At 37.8% G+C, this 11,118-nt stretch overlaps 1 pseudogene; it reads right to left on the reverse strand.

Moving 5' to 3' along the window:
- Window positions 1-548: 548 nt before the first annotated feature.
- Window positions 549-1,043, reverse strand: LOC123644138 (annotated as a pseudogene).
- Window positions 1,044-11,118: the final 10,075 nt, after the last annotated feature.

Genomic DNA, 11,118 nt, shown 5'->3' on the forward strand with positions numbered 1-11,118 from the left:
CCAACATACTTGAAGTTTCAATATTCAAAAGTCATTGATATAATCTTTTCTTTTATTGATGTGGTTTAAAAAAGTTTCAGGTATCTACCTGAAAATGTTTCTCAAGAGCATTTCCTTATATCTGGGATGTGCTATGACTTTTACCCTCTTTCTTTTTCTCTTTTGAACTATTTCAAAAACATAGTGGTTTTTAAATGTAGTGCACCTTTCAAAGGAAAGAAGATTTCCAGAAAGAACAGAAGTAGAGCCAAGCCCAGATTTCTTCATATGGTCAGCAAAAGGGCAAAGGAAGGCCCTTTCTACTGTTTTATAATTGACAAAGACAGGAGAATTCTTTATTAAAGAGGTCCCTAATTTTATTCTTGAAAGTTTTTGATTATGCCAGTCTTCGGCACAAATTAATATCAAATCAAGAATCAAGAACTTGAAACAATTTTCTACCTTGTGGATGGTGGAAGTGTGAGGCAGCAGGTAGACCACAGGGATGGGGCTGAGGAGATTATTTCTTTTTTAATTTCAGCAGTTTTTAATAAAAGTTATATATGTGATTACTCCATCTTCTAAATCGTTTCTTCCTTACATTTGCCTTTTTCCTTTCCTACTTGGCTAGATTTGGCTTTCTCTTCAAGGATGTTTTTTCGTGGTCTTTGTCCAGTTTTAGCTTGATGACAACCACTCTGCTGGGGTGAATGTGGACAGCTGTACCATTAGCCTCCCCCCAACAGTGTACATGACATATTTCTTCTTGTAAACTTGAATTATTTTGAAAATTTACTGGCCTTTGTAGCATCCTTGTACAACCTGTACTTCATCATCCTTTTGGGTGGGCATGGATCGAACACTGCATTTCTGACTCAGGTCTTTGGAGAGCAGGGAAGACATAATCTTCCTGTGAATGTGGGAAGGTGCATTGAGATGCCTTTATGGTTCTTGCTGCCATCAGAAGTCACAAAGGAAATGGACTTTGTCTTGGCTGCTACTGCTTCAGTGATGGTCACAAAAGGGAAGAGAAAATGGGTTTTCAGAGCAGTTTTTCTAGCCATACTCTTTGGTTTACCTGAGTGTGTAGGTTTACCATTCTAATCTGCACTCAGTGTTTTGTCTGGCCTACTGAGTGTTTTTTCTTCTAAAAGCTAGGATTTATAATTTTCACAAACTGGGAATCCTAGTTAGGCATTTATCTGTACTCTTTTAAACAAAGGTTTGATTCCATCATTTGTATTGTTGTTGTTTTTTTTTAATTTCAAAGAGACATGTTTTAGTCACATTAGAAAGAGAATGAATGGGCTCTGAGTCAGACATGTCAGAGTTTGACGCCATATTACTCATGTACTGACCTTTTCACTTCTTAAAATAATTATATAACATCTCATCTATAAGTTTGTTGTAATAATAATAATATTTGCACATATACTGCTTATCGTGAAGTGTAGTTTGGGGAACACACTTTGAGGAAATCTATCTATATTCACCTCATTTCCCAATTCAAATCCTGATGATATAGGACCTGTTATAAAAATTCCCTGAGATCATCCTTGTGAAGTTCTACCTAGAGTCTAACACATGATTGGCACTCTATACATATAGGTTTCTTTTAAATTTCTTTGAGGTATTTGAAAGTCTATTTATTTTTGTGAAAGGGCTTGTGTTTGAAAAATTAAAAAATATATACTTTCATTTAATCATCAGATCTTTGTTGTGCACCTTCTTTATGCCAGGAACAAGTTTAAGAGCTGGGAATATGTAGTGAATAAAACTGAGAATATTTAACAAATATTAAATTTATACAAGATTTTGTATTCTTGTGGGGAAGACAAACAATAAATAAAATAAACATGTAAAATATGTCAAATGAAGATCAACCACTGTAGGAGAGAAGGTTGTGCCAGGAGCAGGTAACATTTGAGCAGAGACTTGAAGGAGGTAAGGGAGAGGGCCATTTGGATACCTGGAGGAAGAGAGCATGGCAGGTACATTATCCTGAAGCAAAGAGGCTGGGTCGTCTAGGGTGGAGTAGGAAATGCAGCCAGACAGATAGCAGAGGCCACATCATGTGGGACCTTATAGGCAATATAAGAACTTTGGATGAATGAAAGTGGAGCCAAAAGAGGGGTTTGAACAGAGGAATTACATGATCTGACTATAGTTTAACAAGAAAGCAGTCTGGCTGCTCTGTTGAGAAAACACTATTAGAAGGAGCAGCACAGAGGCAGGGCAGGCCAGTGATCCGTACAAGCAATGATGCTGGCTTGGACCACAGTGGTAGGTCGCAGAGGAGGCAGCGAGAAGTGGTTGGGATCTGGATATATTTTTCAGATAGGGCTGAAGGATTTTTGTAGGGTGTGGAAAAAAAGAGGCGAGTAAAGGATGACTCCAAAGTTTTGGGCCCAAGAAACTGGAGTTACTGGTACCTGAAAGAGGAAGGCTGCAATGTTAGCATATTTGCAAAGAGAGGGAGGGGTGAGATCAGAAGTTCGGATTTGGATATGTTAAGATTAAATGCCTATTGGATTTAGAAGTGGAAGTGTTCAGTAGGCTCTGAAGCCATGAAAGTGGATGAGGGCTACCCACAGAAGAGTATACAAGAGCCCAGGTCCTGAGACCCACTAGCATTAAGAGGAACTGCCCATGAGGAGGAACTGTCTGAATTGCAAGTATATTACTTATAGTGAAAGTATAGTTTGGGGAATACATTTTGAGGAAATTTATCTATATTCACCTCACTTTCCAATTCAAACCCTAAGAGAATGTGACATTTGCTTCCTTGAAATACCAAATATTGCATATCTGTTGGTTAAGAAGCATAGAACTCTAGAAGCCTTCAAGGAATTTCCATAGAGAGTAGGCAAAAAATCATCTCTATACTGGAGACACTAAAAGCCTTAAAATAAAGCCTTGAACAAGCATTAGTAAATTTAGAATTACCTTATAAATAATATCAACAGTAGAAAAGTGAGTAATGGACAGGATTGGGGCATGATAGCCAGTGCTTTTAGTGAGTAGAGCCATGTGGCATTTAGAAATGGCTTATGAAAGACATGAGCGTTGATCCAAGTTCAGGAGGAAGAGAACATGGATTGGCAGAAAGGAGACAATTTCAAATTTGAGAATGGCCTATTGGCCACTGGACTAGGAGGACTAGATTTTTTGGTGAGTGAGTCATTTTTTTCTTTTTTTTGAGACAGAGTCTTGCTCTGTTGCCCAGGCTAGAGTGCAGTGGCGTCAGCCTAGCTCACAGCAACCTCAAACACCTGGGCTCAAGCGATCCTCCTGCCTCAGCCTCCCAAGTAGCTGGGACTACAGACACGTGCCACCATGCCTGACTAATTTTTTCTATATATATTTTTAGTTGTCCATATAATTTCTTTCTATTTTTAGTAGAGACGGGGTCTTGCTCTTTCTCAGGCTGGTTTTGAACTCCTGAGCTCAAATGATCCACCCGCCTCGGCCTCCCAGAGTGCTAGGATTACAGGCGTGAGTCACCATGCCCGGCCTCATTTTTTTCCTTATTATATCACTCAGGATCCCAGCAGGAAACAGATGGCTTACTTAAAGGGAGCAATTGAGGAGAGTTTGATGAAGGAACTATTTATACAGTTGTAGGCAGGGTTAAACCATTGTGTGATATCCTACTGGTGTCTCTCATTGGTGGGTCCTGCAGGAAGCCAGAGGGCAAGCAAGCCTAGTAATGTGGTCCACAGAGCAAGTGGGAGGGATGCAGAGTGGATGTGAGGGGTGCACTGAGACTATTCAGCCTCATGTCTCCGTTAAAAAAGTGTATAATAAGGTTCTGAGAAGAGTTAGAAGATTATGAGAATTTCATCACCAGTAAGAACTTCAAACAATCAAAAACTGAATAGTGTACTCCCAAACCCCCAATGTTCAGTCTTTTTTTAAAAACTTTTCTCCTTTTATCTCTTCCTTTTTTTTTTGTGCATGTCATTATTGTTTTCATTTGTTTGTTTGTTTTGTTTTGGCTGCTGTGAGTTCTGCCCAGATTTGTTGTTTAATATTTATAAAGACCTTGATATCCTTCTTCCTATTTGAGAAGAATCTGCTTTTAAGTAGGGGACCAGGTTCTCAGGCTATACAAACTCTCACTTGGTTGTGGCACTGTGCAGATAGTTTTATAAGTCTTAGCAATATTGAGACCCTATTTTAACTTTTCTTCCTATTTGTTGTAATTGGATAATTTGTCACCAAAATATAGGGTGTTAAAAGTCTCAGTCTTGTAAAATAGTGAGTTCTCAAATTGTAATTTTTTCCCCTTCCACATGCTGTTAAAGTTTCTTATGGACCTCAATATTTGCAACCATTGTCCTTCTGACTCTATAACCTTCTCATTATAGACACCTAGTGAGCATATTTAGGCCAACTATATAATTAGCGTTAGTAAGATGAGATAGAGACTAAAGAAGACAAATCACAAAGTTACAATATTAAGGATGTGAAATATTATCTTGAAAACTCTCTGAGAACAAACTTCATAATCTATTAGGAATATGCAAACCATTTGCAAATATCCATTACTTTCTCCTAAGTGCATGTAGCTTTTGTCAATGACTGCTAATTGCCCCCTGGCTTATTGGTTCTCCACTTCTTCCTTTAGTAATGGAACCCCAATAATTAGCTGAGCACATGACTGCCCAGATAAAGACTACATTTCCAGCTTCTCTTTTTTTTTTTAATTTCAGCATATTATGGGGGTACAAATGCTTAGATTACATATACTGCCTTTGTCCCATCCAAGTCAGAGCTTCAAGCATGTCCATCCCCCAGATGGTGCACACTGCACCCTTTAGGTGTGAATATACCCATCCCCTCCTCCCCCTCCCACCTGCCCAACACCCGATGAATGTTACTACTATATGTGCACATAAGTGTTGATCAGTTAATACCAGTTTGATGGTGAGTACATGTGGTGCTTGTTTTTCCATTCTTGTGACTCTTCACTTAGTAGAATGGGCTCCAGCTCTACCCAGCATAATACAAGAGGTGCTAGATCACCATTTTTTTTTTGTGGCTGAGTAGTACTCCATGGTATACATATACCATATTTTATTAATCCTCTCATGTATTGATGGGCACTTGGGTTGTTTCCACATCTTTGCAATTGTGAATTGTGCTGCTATAAACATTCTAGTGCAGATGTCTTTTTTATAGAGTTTCTTTTTTTCCATTGGGTACATGCCCAGTAATGGGATTGCTGGATCAAATGGTACTTCTACTTGTAGCTCTTTGAGGTATCTCCATATTACTTTCCACAGAAAAGAAGACCCAAAAGGCAATCACAGCAACAACAAAAATAAATAAATGGGACCCGATCAAATTAAAAAGCTTTTGCACAGCCAAGGAAACTATCACAAGAGCAAACAGACAACCTACAGAATGGGAGAAAATATTCACAAGCTACACATCTGATAAAGGGCTGATAACTAGACCCTATATAGAACTCAGGAAAATCAGCAGAAAATCAAACAACCCCATTAAAAAGTGGGCAAAGGACATGAACAGAAAGAAACTTCCAAAGAAGATAGACTAATGGCCAAGAAACATGAAAAAAATGCTCAACATCTCTAATCAACAGGGAAATGCAAATCAAAACCACAATGAGATATCCCAGCTACTCTTGCTGCTATGTTTGGTCATATATTTTAGAATATGGCCAGTAATATGGGAGCAGAATACAGCCACACTGGTGAGCACCGCAAAAGCCATCTTAGAGCATGGGATGAAAACCATGTCATAAGGATGGCGGAAAGTAAAGGAGAAAGTACCTAGGTCCCCAAGACTGTGGAGCTGCCATATGACCCCCACACTGCTTATGTTCCAGCTCTTTCATAAGAAAGAAATCAACGTCTTTTTATTTGAGCCACTGTTGTTTTGGCCTTCATGACAAGAGCCAGACTTGTATCCCATGGCCCTTCTAATAGAGGCCAGTGTGCTACTGTACAGTAGTAGTTGTTCTTTATTATCTGTTGATAGAGAAAATTCATAATGACAAAGAGGTATTATAAATGCAGGAAGATTTTAAGTGAATATTTAATGAAACACAGCTACATACATTTGAAAAATAATAGTACTTATTATACATTGGTGATATGTGTTATATATTCACTGTATTGATAATGCTTGGACTAGCATGTAGATTTAAGGACTCTTTGCTAGACCCCCTCCCCCAAACTAGTTTTTAAAGTCTGTGGACTTAGGCCTTAGAGTTAAAAATGAGATGGAGCAGTATGGGATCCAGCTCAGAAGATGCCAGTGGAATCTGAAATGCCACTTAAACTATAAAGTTGTTGATTTTAACTAGGTCAATGAAGAGAGCTTAGGCCCAGTGGGTCCAGTATCTAGAGTACTGTCTTCTATAGTAGACATTGTGGTGATTTCCCCAGCATCCCTTTGCCACTTTGCCATTGCATCACAGCCATTGCACTTGGGCAGGTGTACTGGGTTGGTTTCTCTCCTCTAATTTATATTTATCCAGAACCTGTGAATGTGACCTTATTTGGAAATAGAGTCTTTTCAGATATAATCAAGTTGTGATGGGATCAACTGAGTGGTCACTAAGAGTGAGCCCTAATCCAACGACTGCTGCCCTTACAAGAAGAAGGAATTTTAGACACTGACACAGAAGGAAGACAGCCATATGAAGACAGAAGCAGAGATTGGAGTTATTCTGCCACAAGCCAAAGAACACCAAGGATTGCTGGCAATAACCAGAAGCTGGAAGAGGTAAAGAGGGATTTTTCCCTAGAGCCTTCAGAGGGAGCATGGCCCAGCCAACACCTAGATTTTGGACTTGGAGCCTCCAAAATGGTGAGAGAGAGGAGATTTCTGTTGTTTTAAGCTACCTAGTTTGTGGTGGTATTTTATTATGGAAGCCGTAGGGAACTAATACAGTGTGATTGATCCTGTCCTCAGCTGTAGGCTTGGATGGTATTCAAACTGTTTAACAACCAGTACATGATCCATCCAAACAGAATAGATGTCTGCTGCATTGCTGGAGTAGGATCCAAATGGATCCTTGTTTTGAAGATGTTAACTTTTTAGGTGCTGGGTAGTGGAGAAATCAGGGGGATTCCAGGCTGGGTTGCTGGTGCATGAACACTTTGGGTGAGGAAGGGGGACTCAGAATATTGGCTGCTTATCGTCTGGTATAGAAGCATTTCAATATTTTAAACACCTATGAGGTTGTGTGCCAGGCATATGCCCTGGCTGGTTTAAACCAATATGCTTTTCCTTCTTGACACCACAAATGACTCAAGAGCAACAATTCAAATTAAGCCAATCAGAATGTAGCTCAGGACTTTGACTTTTTGGGCTGGGGGAGAACATGCCTTTTTTTGGGAGATGTGAGTGAGAAAGAACATGGCTCTGGTTGCTGTTAGCTAAAACCTTGCAATCTGGAAAGAAGTTAGCCTAAGGACAGAACCAACAATCAAAGAATGAAAGAACTGAGATGACTGCAGCCAATGGACCTTGAACTCTGATCATTTACACCTGTGTCTCTCCCATCCTCTGGACTATTAGTTACATGAGCTAATAAGTTCTATTTATTGCTTATGCAAGTTTGAGTTATATTTTCCATTGTTTATAACTAGAAGCACCCTAACTGATATAGTCCCTGTGATTTTCTTGGTAGATATTTACTAGGTCCTTCTCTTTGAAACATTTTATTTTGATGTCTCCTTGTGTGATTATTTTGTAATCACCTTTTACCTTTGTGTTCTGTTAATAAATAAGTGAGATACCAGCCATGCATTCAGCAAATAGGACTTTACTGAAAGATTACAATGGGCCGATTTTATATTAAATCCTTAGAATACAACTCAAAAGCAAACAGACATGCACATGCGTACGCACACACGCGCACACCCCTGAAATTCCCCCCACTGTACTTCCTGACATATATAATAAAAACTAGTTTGTAAGATAGATGAAATGGATGGGCAGAGTGGTGGGAACAAATGGGAGAGGATCTGTGATCTATGGGGGAGAGTAGAAAAATAAAAGGTATTAATTTAAAGAACTGTGGTTTGTGAATAGAATTCTCTTCTAAAGAATAACTCCAAAAATAAACGTATTTAAAGGCCAATTTAAATACAGAGGCTAGCAAAGGAACCGAGATGGAAAGAGATGAATAGAAGCGGCCAGGGGAAAATCATAAAGGTGAAACTCTTTTTCCTGTATCTCAGCCTTCAAAATAAAGCTTACTTTTGCAGTTCTGTGGGCCATTTCAAACATAGGGTTAAGGAGGGCAGAGACAAAGTACCAGTGTTCTCTGTGCCTCACTAAAAATGAAAAATTTAAGTTGACTCAACTGATTTCCGTTACCTTGAAGTACTGTTTATGCATTTGCATACTGAATTGGAGGCTTGTGCTTTATACTCCTAATGGCAGTTATTGTCTACACATTGTTAACAATAAATATGGGGAAAAATGCAATTCCAGATGTAGCCAGCATTCCAGTTCCTTTTGATAGATTTTAAAATTAGTATATTACTTTCGATAATAAGGAAAAAGAATTTGAGAAAAAAAACTAAAAATGATCAACTAGCCCAGTATGCAATTCATGTTAAATTGCTGGTGTCTGAAGAGTACTGAACTGAGATTTTATCAACACATGCAGTACCACACATTTCTTATTTTAGTTGCTAATTAGTATTCAGGTGTGCAGTGGAATACATGAAATTAAATGCTAATGCTGTTTCATTTGTGATTTAACATGTATAAGTTGTTACTCTATGCTGCATTACCCTGTCTATGCACATATATAATAGTTGTTTTTTCTTTTTTTTTGCAATCATAATATCTTCATATATTCATTTGATTGAATCTTCTAAGGACATGATATGAATAAATCTTTTAGGTTAAAAAAATCATCTTCTGTAGTTTAGAAATGAAAAAAAATATCTGAGAGTCACTTTTAAAAGGCTTCCATTGAGGACTTAGTTTAATTGACCCACTAGTACAGAAATTTTAGTTGTTTCCTCTATTTTGTTTCACTTAATTTGTGATTAACAGCTCCATAAAATTGTGAGCCACCTAATGGAAATAATTTTATAAATATTGCATGCCATTTTATGTTCTTCAATCTGTACTTCCTTTATGAAGTATTTTTATGTTAAAAATGTTCAAAGTTAATGTGTAAGGAAGTAACTAGCTACTTGAGTTAGTTAGATTTCTCTTCCCTGAAGAAAATTACTATAATGGTTACTTTTGCTAAAATGCAATTACTGTCACTGTAACAATCAATCATATTTTTATATAAGAAACTTTAACAACTTTTGAATGCATTAGGAGAAGTAAATGAAAAGACTCAGTGTGAAATAAGACTAGACACCCAAACCACCCCCTTCCCTGACATTTGGTGAGAAAAAAAATCTCAGCTACCTCTCTTGCAATACGTTTTAATGCCTTATCTAAGATCACTGGGAACGTTATAATATAGTAGTAAGCAAGATTCTTAGAACATCATTGAAAAATGCTACGTCTATTCAGCAACTAGTAGCTATTATTGTTTCTGGTGAATACAGTTGAATCCAAACCCAACAGAATCTGTAGTCCCCAAGTTTCACAAATTAAACCAAAAGACTCCATTCAAAAAGGTTTAACATTTATTATATTCCTATGGATGAAAACCTCTCCACGTGAAAATAGAGGTTAGGAAATACACACTGTATCAGTTCTCAGCTTTAATAAAGTGATTACTAGTTGAGGTCAGAACATTTTTTTAATCTCAAAATATTGTGCAGTCACATACCTTACAGAAAGTAATTTTTCCCCAAAAGCATCTGTAATAAATATACTACTCATGAAGGTAGAGTACTAAATATAACATGACATCTCTGCTACTAAATATATTATACTCCTTACATAGTGTTGGGAATATAGCAATAGATGACTTTATCCATACTGTTATTTAACAACATGTGTGTTGACATGGTGAATGTATTTATAAGTGACATTTATAAAAATGTATTTAAAAAGAATATATTATGGATAAAACAGGTTACTTTTTGTAGCTATGGCACTCAACCAAAATTAATGCCTAGTGGCATAGGCCAGCACAGCTCTGTTCTCTCTCCTAAGCCAGCTCTGCACTCCACCCCTATGTGTGTTTCTTCTCATTTTCCCTAATATCTTTAACAGTGATTGCATCCAACTAGTCTCCTAAACTGGACACAGGAGAGATGTTTGGATTCCTCCCTCTTCCTTAGCTCCTTCATGTAACAAATTACTTAACTTCCATTCTAACTTTGAGAAGGCTCTGTCGACTTCCCCTTGTCAGCCTTCTCCATAATCTCTGTAAGGTCTCAATGTTATCAGTCTCTGCCATCTGTATTAATATAACCTTTTTCCCTGCTTCAGAGTTATCTTTCCAAACTTCTTGGCATGACATCCTATTCCCATCCCACTCTATCTGATCCCAACCTGTCTTCTTCCAGAGCCTTCCTGCCCACTCTCCCCTGTCCTGCCAGTGATCCAGTTAATCTGCAAAGCTCTATAGCTGTGGATGCTGCCTTTTCTTCCTGAAATACCCTTTTCTGGGCCTCTGATTAGAAAATTGCTATTTTTCCATCATGACCTTCATCTAAAAGGTCTTCTCTGGCACCCTCAGAAAAAATTAAATGTCTGCTCCTCTGTGCTGTAATAGCCATATGGACATAAGTGGCTTATAACACTTATGTATTTCTTGAGTTTTCCTCAACTACACTGTGAACTTATCCAGGGTAAGGATGTGTCTTATTCTTTTTGGTATCCCTAGTGCTGAGCTCAGTGCAGGCCATAGAGTTGCCCCTCATTTCAGGGTGAAGGAAGGAGAGAAAGAATAAATCCTTTAGTACTTTTAGGTGTGAACCAGTTTCAGTGTTACTACTTGTGAATACACATTCTGTCTGGTAACAAAGCCATCAGGAAAAATAATAATTTTAAGTCAAAAAATTGGCTTTTACCAATTTACCTAAAAGTAAAATCCCCTACAATTAGGAGACATTCTTCATTATTAGGAAGCCTCTCCTTTCTTATGCATATATTTATTTTTATATTAAGTTGCATAAAAATATTAGCTGTAAATGACCAATGAGTAGCAGCTTCATGCATGATTATTTGTTA

The sequence above is a fragment of the Lemur catta genome, chromosome 8 (assembly GCF_020740605.2).
Source record: "Lemur catta isolate mLemCat1 chromosome 8, mLemCat1.pri, whole genome shotgun sequence".
In the NCBI taxonomy this organism is placed as follows: Eukaryota; Metazoa; Chordata; class Mammalia; order Primates; family Lemuridae; genus Lemur; species Lemur catta.